The following is a 25609-nucleotide window of genomic DNA, read 5'->3' as shown; positions in this document are numbered from 1 at the left end:
CTAAAGTGTGGAGAGTGGGTGCTGCAGTGTGTTGTTTGTTTGAGTGAGTGTGTGCGTGTGGGTGTGTGTGCTGTGTGCATTTGATGGTTGTTGCATAGTGTTTATTGTTCGTTTAGCAGCCTGATGGCCTGGGGATAGAAGCTTCTTCTGAGTCTTTCTGTGCTCGCCTTAAGACTCCGGTATCGCTTGCCTGACCGCAGCAGTTCAAAGAGGCAGTTGTTCGGGTGGCTCGAGTCCTTAATAATTCTCTTAGCCTTCCCCTTGCACCGCTTGTTGTAAATGTTCTGGAGGGTGGGAAGCCCCCCTCCAATTGTGCGTTCGGCTGAACGTGTCACTCTTTGTAGTCTGCTACGGTCTTGTGCAGTGCTATTCCCAAACCAGGAGGTGATGTTGCCGGTCAGGATGCTCTCTATTGTACATGAGTAGAAGTTCCTAAGGATCTTCTGACTGACTTGGAACTTCCTTAGGCGCCTGAGGAAGTAGAGGCGTTGTCGTGCCTTCTTCACAACACTGTCAATGTGTGTGGTCCATGTCAAGTCCTCGGATATGTGGGCTCCGAGGTACTTGAAACTGTTCACTCTCTCAACCGGTGCCCCGTCGATGCTGAGGGGGCTGTAGTCCTTGACCCCCGACCTCCTGAAGTCCACAATCATCTCTTTTGTTTTGCTGACGTTCAGGGAGAGGCAGTTCTCCTGACACCACTGTGACAGGTTCTCTACCTCTTCCAGGTAGGCCCTTTCGTCGTTGGCAGAGATCAGGCCCACCACTACTGTGTCATCAGCAAATTTGATGATGGTGTTGTTGTTCCGCTGTGCTACGCAGTCATGTGTGTACAGGGAGTAGAGGAGGGGGCTCAGAACACAGCCCTGGGGGGCCCCTATGTTGAGCGTGATGGATGAGGAGGTGCAGTTGCCGGCTCTTACCACCTGGGGTCTGCCCGTCAGGAAGTCCAAGACCCACTGGCAGAGGTCATAGTTCAAGCCCAGGTCCCTGAGCTTGGCTATGAGTTTGGAGGGGACTATGGTATTGAATGCTGAGCTGTAGTCGATGAACAGCATTCTCACATAGTTCCCCTGCCTCTTGTCCAGGTGTGATGCTGCTGTGTGCAGCACATGGGCTATCGCGTCCTCCGTGGACCTGTTGGGGCGATATGCAAATTGCAGAGGGTCCAGGTTGATGGGGAGGGAGGAACAGATGTAGCCCTTCACTAGCTTCTCAAAGCACTTCATGGCTATGGAGGTGAGGGCTACAGGGCGGTAGTCGTTGAGGCAAGCGGGCGTAGATTTTTTGGGTACAGGGATGATGGTGGACTTCTTCAGACAGGTGGGGATGACAGCCTGTTCCAAGGACAGGTTGAAGATGTCAGTGAATACCGGGGCCAGTTGGTCGGCACAGACTTTTAGGACGCGGCCGGGGATGCCGTCCGGTCCTGCTGCCTTCCTGATATTCACTTTTTTAAAGATCCGTCTCACCTCATGCTCTGTTACCCTGAACACTGAGTCTCCATCAGCAGACCCCCCCCCCCCCATTGCCGTGGTTTGTAGGCTGGTGTTGTTATTCACAGCCTCAAACCTCGCATAGAAGGAATTGAGATCATTTGCTAAGGAGATGTCACTGTTCAGTTTGAGGGGGGTGCCTTTGTAGTCTGTCATTGTTCTGAGGCCCTGCCACATGCCTCTAGAGTCAGCCTGTTCAAACTGAAGTTCAACTTTATCCCTGTAACGCCGTTTTGCCTCTATTACTGCTCTCCTGACGTTGTATCTTGCCATCTTGTGTTCTTCCATGTTGCCTGTCACCAGCCCGGTGTTGTATGCTGATGTGCGCACTTTCAGAGCCTCACGGACGGATTTGTCTACCCAGGGCTTTTGATTTGGGTAGATTTTAATTTTGGTGGAGGGGATTGTTTCTTCTACCAGAGTACAGACATAGTCAATCACCGTTTCGGTGTATTCGTTAATATTGGCTGTGTTATCACGGAATACACTCCAGTCTGTGCATCCAAGTGCAGCTTGGAGTGACTCCTCTGACGTCACGGCCCAACGCTTAACCTCTCGCGAGACCACCGGCGTTCGCTTGAGACTTTGTTTGTACTTTGGCAAAAGAAATATGGCGGCGTGATCCCTTTTCCGAATGGACTAAGAGCCTGTGACTTGTACCCATTCTTAAATTGCGAGTATACATGGTCTAATATGTTCTCGCCTCTGGTGGGACAGGTCACATGCTGATAGAAATGCGGCAACACCTTTTTAAGACGCGCGCTGTTGAAATCACCCAGAACCAAAATGGCAGCGTCAACATTAGCTGTCTGAAGTTTCAGAATCATCGCTCACATAATCCTCATCCCCACGCTCGCACATCTCCGCCCCCCAGAAACTCCCTTGTGTACTCTGTGTACTGCTGAGTTCCTCCGTCACACCTGTCTTCTTAGCTTGAGAGCTTGACAACCCAACTACTTCAATCTTCCTCTTCTGCCTAACAACCTCCATCCCGCCGTCCCCCTCTTCCATGTCAATATCCTCTACTTCCTCCACCCTGACCCCCTCAACTGAGTCCCTCGACCCTGTTCCCTCAACAGCTACAGCCACCCCAGGCACACTCCCCTCATCTCTAACCCTTCCTGCCACCACCCCCCCCCCCCTCATTTTCATCCCCTTTCTGTCCCTTGTGTTCCAACAGGTCCACTTGCCACCTCTATAATCCTTCCTGCCACGACCCCCCCCCCCCCCTCATTTTCATCCACAGCATCTTTCCCTTGTATGTCACCAGGTCCATCTGCCCCTTGTAGTACAACAGGTCCACTTGCCACCTCTGTACTCCTTCCTGCCACGACCCCCCCCCCCCTCATTTTCATCCCCAGCATCTGCCCCTTTTATTTCAACAGGTCCATCTGTCTCTTTTATTTCAACAGTTCCACTCTTCACCTGGTTATCCAACGCGTCCTGGCGTACACAAGCTCCTACTACCACCCCCCCCCCCCCCCCCCACCTTACCATCTCCACCATTCTTCCCCGTGCTGCAATCCCAGCCGTACCCACCCCTTCCATTCCCTTATCACTTCTATCCGGTACAATAACCTTCTCAGAAATCTCCCACTACCCCTCATCCCCTGTCCCCCCCCCCCTCAACCCCTCGATTCCCACCCCAAGCTGCTCTTCCTTTCATTCTCGCACCTTCCCCATCATTATCCCCCCTGCTTGGCCCCTCCCCAGGGCACGCTTGTCTCTGATGCCCCTCCCTTCCACACGCAAAACAGCGCATGTTTTGTGTTGCCGCTAAAATAATATACTCGAACCCGTCTATCAGTACTTTAAAATTAAGGTCCACCTCATCATCACGTTTGTTCATTATAATGAACGTCTGTCTTCTGTGAGAAACCACATGGTAATTCAGGTGCTTTCAACCCCGAAGACATGTTCTTTAAATGGAGATACTATCTTCCCAAACCTGGCGAGTTCCCTCAATATAAGCTCGTCGCCCACCAACCGAGGAACGTTTGACAACGTCACCTTTTTGGCCGGTGTTGTGAGCGGCATCACAGACACAAAAGTATCATTTATGATCAAACCATCCGTTATCAATCGATTTACTTTACTCAAATCATCCACAAAGAACACGACTCCCCCGTTCATCCTTGCCGCAGACTTAACGGCCGGAGCGCCTACTATTTTCGCAACAGCAAGACTACAGTCCTCCACTGAACACAGAAAAGCCGGCGAGACCTTGAAACCATGTTTCCTGGTCAAACGCGCGAAGTCCATTGTCACCGTGACAGCAGACAGCTGCCCAGGCGAACACCGACAACGCTACCAGCTCACCACCAACACACAACCAGTCAAATAAACGACAGTCTAATTCACATTTTGACAAACAACATAAAGATAGGAAAAGTTTAGAAAGACTCACGCGTTCCGCAAACTCTCGGCAGCACCACACTCAAACCACCCGCTCCACCATCCACACGCATGCGCACAGAGAGAGAGAGAGAGAGAGAGAGAGAGAGAGAGAGAGAGAGAGAGAGAGAGAGAGAGAGAGAGAGAGAGAGAGAGAGAGAGAGAGAGAGAGAGAGAGAGAGACAGAGACAGAGACAGAGACAGAGACAGAGACAGAGACAGAGACAGAGACAGAGACAGCTGCTGGTGGCAGCTCTCGGAGCTCTGTGATGACATTTAAAAACGTCAGGAAAACCTGAAAGTATTTTAGGATCCAAAACGCCTGTTTTTACACCGTGTTTCTCTTCAGATTCATGATTTCATTTTTAGCTCACATGGTAACAATTTATACGATATATAAGATTGACACAAATCACCATCAAAAACACCATATTATTATTATTATTATTATTATTATTATTATTATTATTATTATTATTATTATTATTATTATTATTATTATTATTATTATTATTATTATTATTATTATTATTATTATTATTATTATTATTATTATCATCATGCACCGAATACAACGTGCCTCGCCTCACCGTGTGTCCCCCCTGCAGACTCGGAGCTGGCTCTGATGTACAACGACTCGTCGGTCCTGGAGAACCACCACCTGGCTGTGGGCTTCAAGCTGCTGCAGGAGGAGAACTGTGACGTGTTCCAGAACCTCAGCCGGAAGCAGAGGCAGAGCCTGAGGAAGATGGTCATCGACATCGTGAGGATATATATTATATATTAGTATATATTATATATATATAACTAAATAATACATATTTGTATTATTATTATTATTATTATTATTATTATTATTATTATTATTATTATTATTATTATTATTATTATTATTATTATTATTATTATTATTATTATTATTATTATTATTATTATTATTATATATAATAAATCTTATTATTATAACTAAATAGCCTGAGGAAGATGGTGGTCATATTGTTAGTGGACCCCGATATATATATTGATATTATGGCTGTCAGTTTATCGCGTTAATTAGATTAATTAATTACACAGCAAATTATTGCGTTATGAAAATTAACTCAAACTCGAATACAACGGTAACCACTAACGACCGCCCACCGGGGGCTGTTTTGTTCACAATCTAATATAATTATTATTATTATTATTTTTCTTTTTTTACAAGTCGATTATTAATTTCAATATAGAATATTCGTTGACAGCCCTACAAGTACAATTAGTTACTGCACACTACATCACCCCTGAGTGGAACATGGAAAGCCAACCTTCCCCACTGTACCGAAAACCTGTACCGAACCTTGACTTCAAAACCAAGGTACGTACCGTACCGTGGTTTTTGTGTACCGTTACACCCCTATAAATAATACATATTTGTATTATTATTATTATTATTATTATTATTATTATTATTATTATTATTATTATTATTATTATTATTATTATTATTATTATTATTATTATTATTATTATTATTATTATTATTATAATAAAATTAATAATAATAATAATAATAATAATAATAATAATAATAATAATAATAATAATAATAATAATAATAATAATAATAATAATAATAATAATAATAATAATAATAATAATAATAATAATAATAATATTATTATTATATTATTATTATTATTATATACATATTATTATTATTATTATTATTATTATTATTAAATTATTATTATTATTATTATTATTATTATTATTATTATTATTATATTATTATTATTATTATTATTATTATTATTATTATATACATATTATTATTATTATTATTATTATTATTATTATTATTATTATTATTATTATTATTATTATTATTATTATTATTATTATTATTATTATTATTATATACATATTATTATTATTATTATTAAATTATAATTATTATTATATTATTATTATTATTATTATTATTCTTATTCTTATTATTATTTATTATTATTATTATTATTATTATTATTATTATTATTATTATTATTATTATTATTATTATTATTATTATTATTATTATTATATACATATTATTATTATTATTATTATTAAATATAATTATAATTATTATTATTATTATTTATTATTATTATTATTATTATTATTATTATTATTATTATTATTATTATTATTATTATTATTATTATTATTATTATTATTATAATAATAATAATAATACAAATATTTATTATTTGGTTATAATTATTATACTATATATATACTATAAATATAAAATAAATCTGATAAATAAAAAAGGAATATAAACATGATCATGATATTATTAATAATAATAATAAAAACATGCACATCCGCGTGCTGTGAGCTGTGAGTTGGACCCAAACATCATGAATGAAAGATAAAGAGTCAACATCCTGTAGTGTATGTATGTCAACATGTAGTCAGTATGTATGTCAACATGTGTGTATGTTGCTCATGGAAATGGCACTTTATGTCATGTTTGTAGAAAGACATTTTTACATCAAGATGGAAGTGTTTGTCGACATACATAATCCAGAACATCAGTGAAGACCTTCTCTTTTTATTTTTGTGTGTTTTAATAATCAAGCAGTTTATTGCCGCGGTCTGTTTTTAATACCGGGACCACTGTGACTTGCCTGTGTAGGTATTAGCTACTGACATGTCCAAACACATGAACCTCCTGGCTGACCTGAAGACCATGGTGGAGACCAAGAAGGTCACCAGCTCCGGTGTTTACTGCTGGACAACTATCCTGACAGGATACAGGTGAGCAGCTCCACTACCTCTCTCTCTCGGGCGTCCTCAGACGGGCCATCGGTGCAGACCGGTGCTTCCAGTCATCCACGTGGAACCGGTCTCATTTGACATGCCTTGAGTGGGAGTTGAACCCCGGTCTCCCGAGCCGCGGGCGGCATCGCAGACCACTATACCAAGAGGTGAATTCACTTCTTAGTAATGGGTCTGGATGCCTCTGGGGAGTGAGTTTACTTGCAGTACCGCTTAACGTCCACAGCCACTTCACTACACTGTCCATCGTGACTGTGGATAGACACGCGGTACCTCCGTTACACTGGCTAGCTCGCCGGTGCTTTCTGCTCCCGCATCTCTCCTGAGTACGTCCACGTAGGTTAATGTGGGACGTCCTCGTGATCGATGCCTGTGTGTTGGTTCCCACAGCACTCATAATATACTGTACATACTGATGCTATATATACTCACTGGCGTAGCGGAGGCCCCCGCACCCCCGCGGTGCGGGGGAGCCCCGGAGTTTAGGGGGCCCCGCCCCCACTGTAGGCTATCCTCTTAGATTTCGTATCGCGGGAACAGGGCGCAGAGGGCGGGGCCCCCCTGCCTGCTATGTTGCTAAGTAGGCACCCTGTGCCCGTCATGTGTATGCTGTAGTACTACAACAGTGTATCATTATACAAAGACGTGGACCTCAGGCGACAGCAATGCTTGGTAACGCAACCGATACACTTGCCCAACTCCGAGGAGAGTTTGATGGCTTAAAAGCGCACGCGCAAGACCTGGCATCCTCATGGGGTGTCCACAGTCTCATCAAAGACAGACGCGCAAGGCGCACAAAGAGGCACTTTTCAGAGCTTTGTGAGGACCAGCGGCTCCAAAGCAGGGGAGCATTTTAGAGTGGCGGTATTTTACGCAAATATCGATATTGTCATTGCCCAACTCAAAACATTTATTTGTTAGGCGGCTAGGTGGTGCAGTGGGCAAGGCGCTCACCACCAATGCAGGAGACGCTGGGTTCGAGCCCAGCTCTCCGCATTGCTATCAGCTTGGCTGGTCGTTCATACTAATACAATTGGCAGTATTAGGGGGTGGGAAGCTGATGGGTGGGGATCGGACGTTGTGGACAGCGACTCCTACAGGCCAGTTGGTGCGCCTGCGCAGCAGAATCAGGAAGCAACGGGGGCGGCGTGCCCTCCAAACGCAGACCCCCGACGCTGAGAGATCGCGCTGTGCAGGTGAAAAGATGCGACTGCTGCCTCCTCGAGTACCGGAGGGGACACGTGAATGTAAGGCTTAGTCCACATTGCAGCCGGCTTGTGGGAGGCATGGCCTAACAGCGTTCGAGACAGGGGAGGGTAGAATTGGACGATACGAAATTGGGATGGGAGAAAAGCAGAAAATGGGAGAAAAAAGTAGATAAACAAATATATAGATTTGTTGGAATGAGCGAAGTTGCACAGCGATGTTCTTTTCTGTTTCCCCGTGAACATTTGCGCGCAACAGACAAGGATCTGTCTGACAGTCCGCAAGTGCTTTATCAGGCCAGTATAAAGACGACCTGTCAGTCGAGTTTCCTTTCCAGATCCTGTCCCTCCGTAATGCTCTTAGGCCTACTATAAAGAAAATTGAGCGTGGAACAATCAAAGACCTTGCACAAACCCTGCTCATTGAAAATCAGTCCATTTTGCCAAGTATCCCCGATGTTGCCACAGCACTGAAATTGTTTTTAACTATACCCGTGACTGTTGCCAGTGCTGAGAGATCTTTCTCAACACTTAAATGAAGAAAGACCTATTTGAGGAGCACATGTCGCAAGAGAGACTGTCTGGGTTAGCAGTCCTTAGTATTGAGAGCCGACGCGCGTGCAGTATAGATTTAAAAACTGTTATACAGGACTTTGCGCAGAAGAATGCCAGGAGACACTTGTATAAAATAATAGGCCTACAAAGCAGCTCCTGATTGCATCCTCTATGTAGCCTATAGCAGGGGTTCTCAACCTTTCTGCTGCCAAGGCACCTGTTCTGAAGGATCAGATTAAACCGAATATATATATTTATTTATATATATATATTTAATTGTATTTGTATATCCCCTGATATCCCTTGTATATTCCTTGTACAATATGCATTGAATATCCCTTCTAGTCTACTGAACATCCCATAATAGTCTCCATTCTACCATTGGACGAGACCTTGGTGCCAGGTCGCCATACCCCTCAGACCAGGTTCAATCGTACCGCTCAACATGTATGGACAAGTCCTAGTTCCGCGTAGGAATATGTCTACCGCACCACTAATGGTACTATTTGTTCATAGTGCGTATATATACTGCGCTATTAAAGTAGAACTTTCTTTTAGTCCAGTTCCTTACCCTCCAACAGAGTGACAGACGCAAAAGCCTCCCCGCGAACCACGTGTGGGCAGTAAGGCCAATTCGGCCCAGTATCGGCATTGAGACATCGTGTATATTAATATTTGAATAGTCATATTTGGCACTATATCGTCGAGTTGGACGTATTCTATTAAGCTAATAATAGTCTATTCATATGTAGTGCCTCGTGCGGTAAGAGTTCTATAGTAATCAGCACCCCCATCGTTTCGGGCATCAGCTGGACGTTTATCCAGGGTGGTTGACCCCACGTGAAGCTGCACCCGAGGAGCTCCAGGCCAGAGAGCGAGTGGACCTGTATATTGGATTATTCTACCGACGACGGCTAGCCTTCCCCGGCTTGGATTATGCTTTGAGTACTTTGATTATTCTATGGATAAAGGCCAACACTGCGGTGTGTTGGAAATACCCCCCCCGGAGAGGACGGCAGGTGAGAAGACGCTCTACACGACGAGGTCGCCTCACGTCTCTCCATCGTGGACCGGAGGACGCCGGCCACAGAGAGTCCAACTGCTTTCATCTGTGGATCGAGGATCGCTGGGCACCGGGTCGCACGACTGTGGGCTCTCCCAGGATACCCTCGGCCAGACGGGATACAGCCAGACTCTACCCCCCCCCCTCCAGCTGTCCTACAAGCAGTCGGAACCTTCCCCTAGTGTATCCAGCTATATAATCATTCAAGTATCATTGCTATTGTTCCCTAAATATTCCAGGTTGTATATTTGCTTCCTGCGCAATCAGAGATTGGACATTCGATATTGATCTACCTACGAATACTCATTTGCCATAAAAGTGCATACTATTTCAAATCATAAATGTAATTAAGTGATCGTTGTACATACCTTTTGCTATGTATTATTATTAAACGCAGACTTTCGACTTGGTACATTTGTGTTGGATCCGTTTCATCAGGTGGGAGTGTTTATCATAATTATTTATACCTAGTACTGGGTGGCCAGAGTCTAAAGTACAAGAGGTAGTGGTAGTAAGTATCATATCTAACCATACAGTCAGGGAATTGTACCCCTCAGTTACAATTGGTCCTTCGAGCCGGAGGGTAATCAGTGTAATATTAATATAGTGTTATTAATATTAAAATGGCCTATGATGAACGCTCCACGAAACGATCCTCCTAACCAACAACGCCCGCGGCGCAAACGACAGCTCCCTCAGTACCTAGAGGCTTACGCTGTCAGTCAACAACCTAGTCTTCTACCAACAGTAAACGCGGTAAAACTAGAAAGTAAAATTATGTCTAACCCTAACGACCAGGCTACCCCGACCATAGAGGCCCCTATGGGTTCTAACGTAACTGACCCAGCCCACGGTGGGGACCAGGGGGAACCAGACATGACTTTACACCCCGCCAATACCGAAGAAGTAGTCCCCGACGAGTCCCGGGAGGAAGACAACACTACCGAGAGAGAACTCGGCACGGAAGAAGATGAGGAGAGCACCGTGGAGATAGAGCTCCAAGACTCCGCACGGAGTACCCCAAGGGACGGCTCCCCTATACAACCGTCTTCTCCCAGCGAGGCAGAGAGGACACTACAGCAGGCATTCCTCGTCAGCCTGAAAGCCTCTACTGAACGCGATAGACTCCAGGGTGAACGCGATCGATTGCAGATACAGCAACGGAGCGAAGAAGAGCACATACGCCTGGAAATAAGACGCATTCAGATGGAAGAGAATATGGCAAGAGACCGGGCCGACGCCCAGCGCGCCGCCACCGGTGCCCAGAGAGAATCGGATCTCACCAAGCGCGAAGCCGAGCGCGACAGAGCACAAGCGCAACTAATAGAACAGCTGATCAGAAGGACAACACCCCCTCCCTCCACCAGAGGCTCCAGGAACTCGTCTAGACATCACTCCAGGGCGGCATCCCCTAGCCGAGTAAGCGACCCTGAACTTGACCAACAGACGAGGTTTATACCCCCCGCAGACCCCCTTCCCCAACCGGTCCAAGCGAGACCCAGCCACCGGGAAGGAGCAGCATACACTGCGGAGAGGCTAAATCAGAGACTACAAGCCCTGGATGACCTAACGGAAGACGAAGAGGAAGAGGAGGAGAACCACGCCCGACGACAGCACAGTACTCTACCGGACCAGGAGGTCCAGTACAGCCCAGGCTACACCCCCGCGGAGCGGCGCTACAGACCCCCGACGCTATTCACGGGTGAGCACGACGCACGACCCGCACCGAGGAACAGCACCTGGACCAGCGGGCCATGGTACACAGCCGGTACCAGCCCACGCCAAGGAGCAGGAGGAGACTCGCCTAGGAGGCCTCTCCCCCAACGCTCGCCGATGTATCAACAATCCGCGTCATACATTGGCACAACTATGGTACCAGACTTCACCCAGGAGAACCGGGCCCAGTATACGGAGCTCCGCATGTGTCTGGAGACAATGTTGGTGGATGTCATTGATGAACGCCATAAATACGCGATACTACTGAAGCATTTAAAGGTACCCCGCGCGCACAACATAGCGCTCGCCTATGCCACTTCCACGACCCCATACACCGCAGCGCTGGTAGCGTTGGACCAGAGATATGGACGTATATGGGATTACGTGATCCAGGAGATCAGGCACATCGACCGCCTACCCCCAGCAACAGACAATCGAGCACTGGACGACCTGTCCATCAGAGTGCAGTCCCTGGTAGGGATGCTGGGAGCGCAGAGGGAAAAGGGTAGGCATGAACTATACGCCAACTCAAATGTAGAGAGGATCTTGGAGAAGCTACCGCCCGCCCGACAGGAGCGCTTTAGGCGGCAGAGAGACCACCGAGACCCTAATGGCCCCGAACCGAACCTCCTCGATCTAGCCGACTTCCTGGCGAGAGAAGTCAGCAGCTTACGGCTAGATACATTCGGACGGAGCACCCCTGGCTCCAGAGAAGGAACCAGGAGACTAAATGATGGAAGAAGATCGGTGACTGTCATGCACCAATCGGAGTCAGTGCCAAGCAGTAGGAGCCACAGTACCCCCTCAAGAAAGGAGAAGTGGAAGATAGTGTGCCCCTACTGTGAGAAAGAACACTGGCTGTCACAATGTGACTCATTCCCCAAGATGAATGCGGAGGGAGCGAGTCAATGGATAAAGTCCAACAGACGCTGTTTTCGCTGTGCACGATCACACATGGCAGCCGAATGCCGCTTAAAGAAAAAGTGCAGTCGGTGCGATGGAGCCCATCTGGACATACTCCACGACAGTAACAGACGGCGGCCTCCACCCGCACCATCAAGCAGCAAAGCAAGCGTCATGTACATCGACCCCGCCAGCAGCAGCGGAGCCAGAGTGCTCTTAAAGGTAGTCCGTGTGACATTGAGCTACCAGAATAACGTCATGGACACTTACGCCGTCCTTGATGACGGGTCAGAGAAGACCCTTCTGCTCGCGTCCGCTGCGGCCCAGCTAGGGCTGCGGGGGAGCGAAAACCAAATGACAATTCGGACAATAAGAAGAGATTTGAAAACGATAAAGGGCGAGAATGTCTCATTCTCTATCGCAGCAAGCGGCCAGCCCGAGCGACGGTACAGGATTACAGACGCTTTCACCAGCCAAGAAATAGGACTCTCGCGGTACACATACCCCGTAGCCAAGCTGATGGAGAAATATGTACATCTACGCAAGCTACCGATCCCACTCATAGACGGTGCTACCCCGACACTGTTGATAGGCTCCGACCATGCAGACCTCATTGTCCCGATAGACCGGGTTCATACCGGACCCAGAGGCTGTCCTGCAGCAGTCGAGACCCGCCTAGGATGGACTCTCCAAGGCCCACTCGCCAAATCTCTCAACCGAACCACAGCCACTAGCTGTCTCCACTCCCGAGTCACAGAGGGAGACACCGCACTCCTGCAGCATGTAGAGAGGCTATGGACCTTAGAACAAATGCCCTTTAAGAACGAAAAGAAAGACATTCGCTCTAAAGACGACATCTACGCCATTAACCTCCTCGAGACGGGAACAAAGAGAGTCCCAGTCAGCGGCGTGTTGAGATACGCCACGCCACTCCTGCGGCGGGAAGGGATGCCTACCTTTCACGCAAAGAAAGACGCCACAGAGCGGTACCTACTAAACACAGAGCGGCGCTTAGCCAAGGACCCCGCCCAAGAAAGTGTATACCGCGCTGAGATTGAGAAGCTCATCACAGAGGGACACGTCACAAAGATTGACATTAAAGAGGCCGACCAGACGACTGAATCGTGGTACGTGCCCCACCACAAGGTTCATCACAACGGCAAAGACCGCATCGTGTTTAACTGCAGCTACCAGATCGGATCCCAAAATCTGAATAAAGAGCTATTGCCCGGTCCTACACTCTGCCCCTCCCTACTAGGCGTACTACTCCGCTTCCGCCAGGACAAGGTGGCTATCAGCGGGGATATCAAAGGGATGTTCCTGCAGGTGAGATTAGTAGAGGAGGACAAGCCCCTGTTGCGGTTCCTATGGAGAGAGAGGCCAGGAGATGAGCACCCAGCCATCTACCAATGGGAAGTCCTCCCTTTCGGAACTACATGCAGCCCATGCTGTGCTACATTTGCACTACAGAGACATGTCGCAGAGGACCCAGCAGCGGACGAAGAGGTCCGACACAGTGTGAAGAACAGCTTCTACGTAGATAACTGTCTACAAAGCGTTTTGACCCAGGAAGAAGCCGAGGCTCTCCTACTTAAACTCCGTGCCTCTCTGATCAAAGGCGGCTTTGATCTCAGGCAGTGGGCCAGCAGCGATCCGCACGTACTGCGCAGCCTCTCCTCCGCGGACAAGGCAGCGAGCAGCGAGACCTGGATGGCCACAATCCCAGGAGAAGCCCAAGAGATGACACTAAAACTAGTGTGGCGCTTCAAAACAGATTCGCTCCACTATAGACACAAACCCCTGACCACGGAGCAGGGAAGGTCGACGGCAATACCGACCACCAGACGGAGTGTGTACAGAACACTCGCCCGACAATATGACCCGTTAGGATGTATACTACCGTACACCACCAGGGCAAAGATGATTGTACGAGCATTGTGGGACAAGGACCAGGGCTGGGACGACCCCATTCCCGCACACCTTGCATCCACCTGGAGAGAGTGGGAGATGGAACTCCACTCACTCCCAGGCGTTAATATACGCAGAAGCTACTTCCCACCCACGGTGAGGCCAGAGACATGTAAAATGGATTTACACGTCTTCAGTGACGCCTCCGAGGTCGCCTACGGATCAGTAGCCTACTTGCGGGCCCAAGAAGAGGGGGGAGAGATCTACACAGCATTCATCCTCGCCCGCTCGAGAATAGCCCCACGCAAGCAACAGTCTATCCCACGTCTAGAGCTCTGCGCAGCCCTCGCAGGAGCGCATCTAGCCACGCTCATCCAACGTGAGCTCACCATTCCGGTGCATAGAACAATCCTGTGGTCAGATTCCACGACAGTACTCGCCTGGATCAAATCGGATTCATGCAAATACAAAGTCTTCGTGGGAGTCAGAGTCACTGAGATTCAAGAGTTAACCGGAGAGTTAACCGGAGAAGCAAACTGGCGCTATGTTGATACAAAACACAACCCAGCTGACGTCATCACCCGGGGAATGTCCCTAGATGACTTAACCCGTCATAACATCTACAGTGACGGACCAGCATTCCTCAAGCTCCCGGAAGGAGATTGGCCCACGCCCACCCCGAGGGAAGCAAGTGACGAGGAGGCTGAGAATAAGAAACCCATGTTCTGTGGATTGAGCACTGTTGTCTCCGCAGACCCCAACATAGACGATTGCATTACCATAGAGAGTGTGCAGCAACGGACATTCCTGCGGCACCACCCAGAGATTAAGTCCCCCGCTGATATGTCAGCAGCTGACTACGAGGAAGCAGAACTGCTTCTACTGCAACGAGCCCAGAGAGACTCGTTCCCCGATGAACTAGACTGTCTACAGGGAGGAAAGCCCGTCCCATCAGACAGCAGATTGATTCATCTGGCCCCCGAGAGTGACACACATACCCTCATCAGAGTGGGTGGTCGCCTGCGGAGAGCCCCCAATTTACCGGATGACATTAAGTACCCGATCGTATTGAACAGCCGACACAAGGTCACAGAGCTGATTATAAAGAAATACGACGAGGATGTACACCACGCAGGAGCAGAGAGAGTCTTCGCGGAAATCAGACGTTGTTACTGGATACTTCAAGGAAGAGAGGCGGTGCGACGCTTCCAGCGAACCTGTCTAGACTGCCGAAAGTGGCGCGCGCAGCCCAGCATACCACGGATGGCTGACCTACCTCCATGTCGCCTCCGACTCGGCGACAAGCCATTCCACTCAACAGGCATGGACTGTTTTGGCCCGCTGCACATAAAGAAAGGAAGAGGCACCGAGAAGCGGTGGGGTATTGTATTCAAATGCATGACCACCAGAGCGATACATATCGAGCTCCTTCCGACCATGAGCGCAGACTCATTCCTTATGGCCTTCCGAAGATTCACATCACGGAAAGGAAAACCGTCTACATTATTGTCCGATCACGGGACAAACTTCAAAGGCGGAGAAAGAGAGCTGAGGGAGAGCTTCCAAGCTATGGACCCAGAACTTAAGACCCACCTCGCTCCAGCCCAGATTGACTTCCAATTCAACCCCCCAAACGCACCCCACTTCGGTGGAACTTGGGAACGAGAAGTACGTTCTATAAAGACAGCCCTGTACGCAGTACTTGGGGCCCAGACTGTGGCGGAAGAAGTCCTAATGACAGTCCTCACGGAGATTGAGGGAGTATTGAACTCAAAGCCCCTCGGTTACGTCTCCAGTGATGTAGCAGATGTCGACCCAGTCACCCCCAACACCCTCCTGATGGGGCGGCTAGATCCCGCGTTACCCCAGACAATGTACCGGCCTGAAGAAGCGAACGGCCGACGAATGTAGAGGTACAGCCAAGTACTAGCCGACAAGTTTTGGAGCAGTTTCCTACTGCACTACCTACCGTCTCTACAGACCCGCCAGAAGTGGGTAAAAGAGAGAGACAATTTGACGGAAGGAACAGTCGTCATGATTATTGACCAGTCACTACCCAGAGCTATGTGGCCGGCTGGCCACGTAAGCAAAGTGATCACCGGTGCCGATGGCAAGGTCCGAGCAGCTGAAGTACTCGTCCAGGGGCGCATTTACACCCGTCCTGTGGCGAGGCTCATAGAACTGCCCCGACTCCCAGACACAATCGATGATGACCATGACCCTATGACTTTGTGAGTTGACTGACCCTTACAGCGAACCCTTGAGTGGTAGACAGTGCGGTTAATCTGTCTCTGCTTAACTAATTGGGTTGGGACCAATTAGGGGGCGGCTGTTCTGAAGGATCAGATTAAACCGAATATATATATTTATTTATATATATATATTTAATTGTATTTGTATATCCCCTGATATCCCTTGTATATTCCTTGTACAATATGCATTGAATATCCCTTCTAGTCTACTGAACATCCCATAATAGTCTCCATTCTACCATTGGACGAGACCTTGGTGCCAGGTCGCCATACCCCTCAGACCAGGTTCAATCGTACCGCTCAACATGTATGGACAAGTCCTAGTTCCGCGTAGGAATATGTCTACCGCACCACTAATGGTACTATTTGTTCATAGTGCGTATATATACTGCGCTATTAAAGTAGAACTTTCTTTTAGTCCAGTTCCTTACCCTCCAACAGAGTGACAGACGCAAAAGCCTCCCCGCGAACCACGTGTGGGCAGTAAGGCCAATTCGGCCCAGTATCGGCATTGAGACATCGTGTATATTAATATTTGAATAGTCATATTTGGCACTATATCGTCGAGTTGGACGTATTCTATTAAGCTAATAATAGTCTATTCATATGTAGTGCCTCGTGCGGTAAGAGTTCTATAGTAATCAGCACCCCCATCGTTTCGGGCATCAGCTGGACGCTTATCCAGGGTGGTTGACCCCACGTGAAGCTGCACCCGAGGAGCTCCAGGCCAGAGAGCGAGTGGACCTGTATATTGGATTATTCTACCGACGACGGCTAGCCTTCCCCGGCTTGGATTATGCTTTGAGTACTTTGATTATTCTATGGATAAAGGCCAACACTGCGGTGTGTTGGAAATACCCCCCCCGGAGAGGACGACAGGTGAGAAGACGCTCTACACGACGAGGTCGCCTCACGTCTCTCCATCGTGGACCGGAGGACGCCGGCCACAGAGAGTCCAACTGCTTTCATCTGTGGATCGAGGATCGCTGGGCACCGGGTCGCACGACTGTGGGCTCTCCCAGGATACCCTCGGCCAGACGGGATACAGCCAGACTCTACCCCCCCCCTCCAGCTGTCCTACAAGCAGTCGGAACCTTCCCCTAGTAAATCCAGCTATATAATCATTCAAGTATCATTGCTATTGTTCCCTAAATATTCCAGGTTGTATATTTGCTTCCTGCGCAATCAGAGATTGGACATTCGATATTGATCTACCTACGAATACTCATTTGCCATAAAAGTGCATACTATTTCAAATCATAAATGTAATTAAGTGATCGTTGTACATACCTTTTGCTATGTATTATTATTAAACGCAGACTTTCGACTTGGTACATTTGTGTTGGATCCGTTTCATCAGGTGGGAGTGTTTATCATAATTATTTATACCTAGTACTGGGTGGCCAGAGTCTAAAGTACAAGAGGTAGTGGTAGTAAGTATCATATCTAACCATACAGTCAGGGAATTGTACCCCTCAGTTACAGCACCCCTGTGTTCAATAAAATATTCCAGGGCACCCCTACATACGATAAAGACTTTTCCGGTCCTGTCTTTTTTGCTACAATGATGACAAAAGTGCTTGCTTTCAAAATAATGTTTATTTAAGAAACCGGGAAACACATTTGTGTGTATATGCAGGCTATATAATGCATTATTAACAGGTGTTTCAGGTCTAAATGGCTTAGTACTGTTGACATTACACTGCTTGTAGTAGTAAATCAAATAGCATATTTCTTTAAATAAAATTACAGAAAATTATCACTAAAGTGCTATCTGTTGCAGCTGCACACTTTTCCATAAAATTTGCATATTTGGATAAGTGTGACCATTTCTCAAACTGAAAATCATGTATTTTTTTTTAAATACAGAAAAGGATCACTAAAGTGCTATCTGTTGCAGCTGCACTGTTCTCCATAAAAATTGCATATTTGGATAAGTGTGACCATTTATCAAAAACAGAAAATCATGTATTTTTTTTAAATACAAAAAAGGATCACCAAGTTACCATTTCTCAAAAAATATAAATAAATACAGAAAATAAGCACTCGTTCACTCAGTGGAAATGTCTAGCTCAATGCGAGGTCTGCTGCTGCTGGCTAATAATATGGTCAATACGCAGGGAGATCTTTGACAAGGCAACACGCATGTCATCCTCAAGGCTCAACTTGGCCCTATATTTTGTTTTCAGAGCTGTCATGGATGAAAAGCCAGCTTCACACAGATATGTGTCAACACCTTAACTGCTGCATCATGAGATACTTGGTACTCAGCACCACTCTCTGAAACTAGCTCTCCAGGTGGTATCAGATGAGATTTCAATGAGTTCTTTCAAGAGTTTGGATGGAGATGTGTCAGGAAGCTTTGTCTCAATGTTGTCTGTAAAGGTTATTTTTATCCAGAGTAACTTGGTGATAATTTTCTGTGTTTTATTAACACCAAGTTTCATAATGATTTTCAGATTTTGAGAAATGGTCAAACTTATCCAAATATGGTATTTTCATGGAAAACAGTGCAGCTGCAACAGATAGCACTTTAGTGTTAATTTTTTTTTATCTACTTTTTCTCCCCATTTTCTATTTTTCTCCCTTCCCCAATTTCGTATTGTCCAATTCTACCCTCCCCTGTCTCGAACGCTGTTGGCCATGCCTCCCACAAGCCGGCTGCAATGTGGACGAAGCCTTGCATCACGTGTCCCCTCCGGTACTCGAGAAGGCAGCCGTCGCATCTTTTCACCTGAACAGCGCGATCTCTCAGCGGCGAGGGTCTGCGTGAGAGGGACACGCCGCCCTCGTTGCTTCCTGATTCTACTGTGCAGGCGCGCCAACCGACCTGTAGGAGTCGCTGTCCACAACGTCCGATCCCCACCCACCAGCTTCCCACCCCCTAATACTACCAATTGTATTAGTATGAAAGACGAGGCAAGCTGGTAGCAACGCCGAGAGCTGGGCTCGAACCCAGCATCTCCTGCGTTGGTGGCGAGCGCCTTGCCCACTGTGCCACCTAGCCGCCCTTTAGTGATACATTTCTGTAATCCAAAAAGAATAAAAAAAATAAAATAAAAAATAATCTCAAGGCACCCCTGGCAGCTCTCTGCGGCACCCCTGTTGAGAACCGCTGGCCTATAGGATGTGTTTTGTTTGTTTGTAGGCTACTTTTCTTTTATACAGAATGTTATATTATGTGAACTGTTCCGTTGTGTGAACTCCAATGATGATAGGCTATAACGTTCTACAATATACCTTCATGTTACAAAAAATACACAGCCACTTGTTTGTATTTGTCAATGATGTTTAAATCAGATGTATATTATTATACAGTTCCTACTGACCCTACTGTTTAAATCAGATGAATCTTTATACAGAAAGTTCCTACTGACCTATACTGTTTACAAAAGATGCCTGAAAAAATAAACATTTAAAAAAGTGGCCGCGATGTCTATCCCATGTCACTCTATTATTGATTTAGGGGAGGGGGCGGAGCCCCATGGTCCGACCTGCGGGGGAGCCCTGACATATTGCGCAACGCCACTGTATATACTGTACATACTGATGATATATACTGTACATATTGATAATATACTGATTAGCGGATTGGTTCAATTCAGTAATTTCAGTAGGCAAACCTTTACTACGATTTTATCATGTGTGCATGCATTAATGAATTAATCAGAGGTCCACAATGGAAATAAGCCTTTTGGCTTCATTGTGTTTTTATTAACCTCAATGATTTCTTTTTAAATGTATGTATGTATTCCCGCTGGGCAGTTTTATATGTATCTTTTATGAATGATCAAATAAATTCAATCAATCAATCAAATTGTGGGTTCAATTTATATTTTGAATAGATTGATTTGATGCCAAAATGGGGACTGTTATGGGACTGTTATGGGGACTGTTATGGCGACTGTTATGGGGACTGTTATGGGGACTGTTATGGGGACTGTTATGGGGAATGTTATGGGGACTCTTATGGGACTGTTATGGGGACTGTTATGGGGACTCTTATGGGACTGTTATGGGGACTGTTATGGGACTGTTATGGGGACTCTTATGGGACTGTTATGGGGACTGTTATGGGACTGTTATGGGGACTGTTATGGGAATTGTTATGGGGACTGTTATGGGGACTGTTATGGGGACTGTTATGGGACTGTTATGGGGACTGTTATGGGACTGTTATGGGAACTGTTATGGGGACTGTTATGGGAACTGTTATGGGAACTGTTATGGGACTGTTATGGGGACTGTTATGGGACTGTTATGGGACTGTTATGGGACTGTTATGGGACTGTTATGGGGACTGTTATGGGAACTCTTATGGGACTGTTATGGGGACTGTTATGGGGACTGTTATGGGACTGTTATGGGAACTGTTATGGGACTGTTATGGGACTGTTATGGGACTGTTATGGGGACTGTTATGGGACTGTTATGGGGACTGTTATGGGAACTGTTATGGGAACTGTTATGGGACTGTTATGGGGACTGTTATGGGACTGTTATGGGGACTGTTATGGGGACTGTTATGGGAACTGTTATGGGACTGTTATGGGAACTGTTATGGGAACTGTTATGGGACTGTTATGGGACTGTTATGGGGACTGTTATGGGAACTGTTATGGGGACTGTTATGGGGACTGTTATGGGGACTGTTATGGGACTGTTATGGGGACTGTTATGGGGACTGTTATGGGACTGTTATGGGACTGTTATGGGGACTGTTATGGGGACTGTTATGGGAACTGTTATGGGGACTGTTATGGGGACTGTTATGGGACTGTTATGGGAACTGTTATGGGGACTGTTATGGGGACTGTTATGGGACTGTTATGGGACTGTTATGGGGACTGTTATGGGACTGTTATGGGGACTGTAATGGGGACTGTTATGGGACTGTTATGGGGACTGTTATGGGGACTGTTATGGGGACTGTTATGGGGACTGTTATGGGAACTGTTATGGGGACTGTTATGGGACTGTTATGGGGACTGTTATGGGACTGTTATGGGGACTGTTATGGGGACTGTTATGGGACTCTTATGGGGCTGTTATGGGACTGTTATGGGGACTGTTATGGGGACTGTTATGGGACTGTTATGGGGACTGTTATGGGGCTGTTATGGGACTGTTATGGGACTGTTATGGGGACTGTTATGGGGCTGTTATGGGGACTGTTATGGGGACTGTTATGGGAACTGTTATGGGGCTGTTATGGGACTGTTATGGGGACTGTTATGGGAACTGTTATGGGAACTGTTATGGGAACTGTTATGGGGACTGTTATGGGACTGTTATGGGGACTGTTATGGGACTGTTATGGGAACTGTTATGCGGCTGTTATGGGACTGTTATGGGGACTGTTATGGGAACTGGTATGGGGCTGTTATGGGACTGTTATGGGGACTGTAATGGGGACTGTTATGGGACTGTTATGGGGACTGTTATGGTGACTGTTATGGGGACTGTTATGGGGACTGTTATGGGGACTGTTATGGGGACTGTTATGGTGACTGTTATGGAACTGTTATGGGGACTGTTATGGGGACTGTTATGGGGACTGTTATGGGGACTGTTATGGGAACTGTTATGGGGACTGTTATGGGGACTGTTATGGGGACTGTTATGGGACTGTTATGGGGACTGTTATGGGGACTGTTATGGGACTGTTATGGGACTGTTATGGGGACTGTTATGGGGACTGTTATGGGGACTGTTATGGGGACTGTTATGGGGACTGTTATGGGACTGTTATGGGAACTGTTATGGGGACTGTTATGGGGACTGTTATGGGGACTGTTATGGGACTGTTATGGGGACTGTTATGGGGACTGTTATGGGACTGTTATGGGGACTGCCATTGTGTTCCAACAAACTGTTGACACACCGTCTTAATGTCACCAATCTTGTCCCCGTCCTCAGGTCCTGCAGAACATGGTCCACTGCGCCGACCTGAGCAACCCCACCAAGCCCTTACAGCTGTACCGCCAGTGGACCGACCGCATCATGGAGGAGTTCTTCTGCCAGGGCGACCGGGAGAGGGAGCGAGGCACGGAGATCAGCCCCATGTGTGACAAACACAACGCCTCCGTGGAGAAGAACCAGGTCTCTCTCTCTCTCTCTTCTTCTCTCCAAAACTAACCTGATGCTGCTGAACCTCTCTCTTCTTCTTCTTCTTCTTCTTCTTCTTCTTCTTCTTCTTCTTCTTCTTCTTCTTCTTCTTCTTCTTCTTCTTCTTCTTCTTCTTCTTCTTCTTCTTCTTCTTCTTCTTCTTCTTCTTCTTCTTCTTCTTCTTCTTCTTCTTCTTCTTCTTCTTCTTCTTCTTCTTCTTCTTCTTCTCTCCCAAACTAACCTGCTGAACCTCTAACTCCTATTTGGGGCGACAGTGACGGAAGGTAGAGCGCTCGTCTGGTAGTCCGAAGGTTCCCAGTTCGATTCCCGCTCCTCTGATTTCATTATTTTATTTTTTATTTGTCTCAAACATAGAAACATAAAACAAGTTTAAAAAACAAAAAGGTAAATAGTCAAAGACTATTTCCATACAATAAGTGTTCGAGAAGGAACAGGGGGAAGTAAAACAACTTATCAAGCCCTGCCCCTTCCTTACAATATTTGACATTATAATTTAATAAAAATAAAAATAATACAACAAATAATAAAAAATAAAATAAAAGTACAGTTTTTTTTATATCCATATCCAAATGATAAAAAATAATAGGCAGTCACATTACTGCTCAAGCTTCTCTCTCCCTCCCAGACAGCGTGTCGAAGTGTCCTTGAGCAAGACACTTAACCCCTAACTGCTCCCGATGAGCAGGTCGGCACCTCGCACGGTCGCCTCCGTGGTCGGTGTGTGAATGTGTGAGTGAACGGGTGAATGTGACGCATAAGTTGTAAAGCACTTTGGATAAAAGCTGTTATATAAATGCACCATGTTTCTAGGACATGTTCTCACTCCTCTCTCCATGTTCTCACTCCTCTCTCCATGTTCTCACTCCTCTCTCCATGTTGTCACTCCTCTCTCCATGTTCTCACTCCTCTCTCCATGTTCTCACTCATCTCTCCATGTTGTCACTCCTCTCTCCATGTTGTCACTCCTCTCTCCATGTTGTCACTCCTCTCTCCATGTTCTCACTCCTCTCTCCATGTCCTCACTCCTCTCTCCATGTTCTCACTCCTCTCTCCATGTTCTCACTCCTCTCTCCATGTTCTCACTCCTCTCTCCATGTTCTCACTCCTCCCTCCATGTTCTCACTCCTCTCTCCATGTTGTCACTCCTCCCTCCATGTTCTCACTCCTCCCTCCATGTTCTCACTCCTCTCTCCATGTTGTCACTCCTCTCTCCATGTTCTCACTCCTCTCTCCATGTTCTCACTCCTCCCTCCATGTTCTCACTCCTCTCTCCATGTTCTCACTCCTCTCTCCATGTTCTCACTCCCCACTCCATGTTGTCACTCCTCTCTCCATGTTCTCACTCCTCTCTCCATGTTCTCACTCCTCTCTCCATGTTGTCACTCCTCTCTCCATGTTCTCACTCCTCTCTCCATGTTCTCACTCCTCTCTCCATGTTCTCACTCCTCTCTCCATGTTCTCACTCTGCCCTCCATGTTCTCACTCCTCCCTCCATGTTCTCACTCCTCTCTCCATGTTCTCACTCTACCCTCCATGTTCTCACTCCTCTCTCCATGTTCTCACTCCTCTCTCCATGTTGTCACTCCTCTCTCCATGTTCTCACTCCTCTCTCCATGTTGTCACTCCTCTCTCCATGTTCTCACTCCTCCCTCCATGTTGTCACTCCTCTCCATGTTCTCACTCCTCCCTCCATGGTCTCACTCCTCTCTCCATGTTCTCACTCCTCTCTCCATGTTCTCACTCCTCTCTCCATGTTCTCACTCCGCTCTCCATGTTCTCACTCCTCTCTCCATGTTCTCACTCCTCTCTCCATGTTCTCACTCCGCTCTCCATGTTCTCACTCTTCTCTCCATGTTCTCACTCCTCTCTCCATGTTCTCACTCCTCTCTCCATGTTCTCACTCCTCTCTACATGTTCTCACTCCGCTCTCCATGTTCTCACTCCTCTCTCCATGTTCTCACTCCTCTCTCCATGTTCTCACTCCGCTCTCCTCTCTCCATGTTCTCACTCCTCTCTCCATGTTCTCACTCCGCTCTCCTCTCTCCATGTTCTCACTCCGCTCTCCTCTCTCCATGTTCTCACTCCTCTCTCCATGTTCTCACTCCTCTCTCCATGTTCTCACTCCTCTCTCCATGTTGTCACTCCTCTCTCCATGTTCTCACTCCTCTCTCCATGTTCTCACTCCTCTCTCCATGTTCTCACTCCTCTCTCCATGTTGTCACTCCTCTCTCCATGTTGTCACTCCTCTCTCCATGTTCTCACTCCTCTCTCCATGTTCTCACTCCTCTCTCCATGTTCTCACTCCTCTCTCCATGTTCTCACTCCTCTCTCCATGTTCTCACTCCTCTCTCCATGTTGTCACTCCGCTCTCCTCTCTCCACACAGGTGGGCTTCATCGACTACATCGTGCACCCCCTGTGGGAGACGTGGGCCGACCTGGTGCACCCTGACGCCCAGGACATCCTAGACACGCTGGAGGACAACAGGGAGTGGTACCAGAGCACCATCCCCCAGAGCCCCTCGCCGACGCCGGACGACCCGGAGGACGGCAGCCGGCCCCCCGGAGGGGACAAGTTCCAGTTCGAGCTGACCCTGGAGGAGGACGGCGAGTCGGACGCAGAGAAGGACAGCGGTAGCCAGCCGGAGGAGGAGGAGGAGGAGGAGGAGGAGGAGGGGGAGGAGGAGGAGGAAGAGAACAGCTGTAGTGACTCCAGAACTCTCTGCACGCAGGACTCGGAGTTGACGCAGGTCCCCCTGGAGGAGGAAGAGGCCGAGGAGGCGGCGGAGGACGGGGGGGGGGAGGTGGGCGTTCCCAGAGAACCGAGCATGGCGGAGTTGGAGGAGGAGGAAGAGGAGGAGGAGGGAGCAGGGGAGGAGGTGGCGGCGGTGGAGGAGGAGCAGAGAGCGGCTGACACATAGCAGCGGAGCGGGCGTGGCCGTGCGGGTCGGCGTCCATTTTCAGAGAGACTCATCGCGTTCCACAGAAAGGGACGAAGCGAAGATGCTAACAGCGTTAGCTTCTGAACGTCGGTGTCGGCGATGCCATGTCGGGCGTTTTCCAAAGCGCAAGCTGCACTCCTCAGTGGCCACGCCCCCGCCTCCCTCCCTCCCTCCCTCCCTCCATCCCGCCCTCCCTCCCTCCCTCCATCCCGCCCTCCCTCTCTCCCTCCCTCCCTCTGTCCT

The sequence above is a fragment of the Notolepis coatsorum genome (genome assembly GCF_963971535.1).
Source record: "Notolepis coatsorum genome assembly, chromosome: 12".
Taxonomy (NCBI): Eukaryota; Metazoa; Chordata; class Actinopteri; order Aulopiformes; family Paralepididae; genus Notolepis; species Notolepis coatsorum.
Note: the sequence above shows the minus strand (reverse complement) of the source record.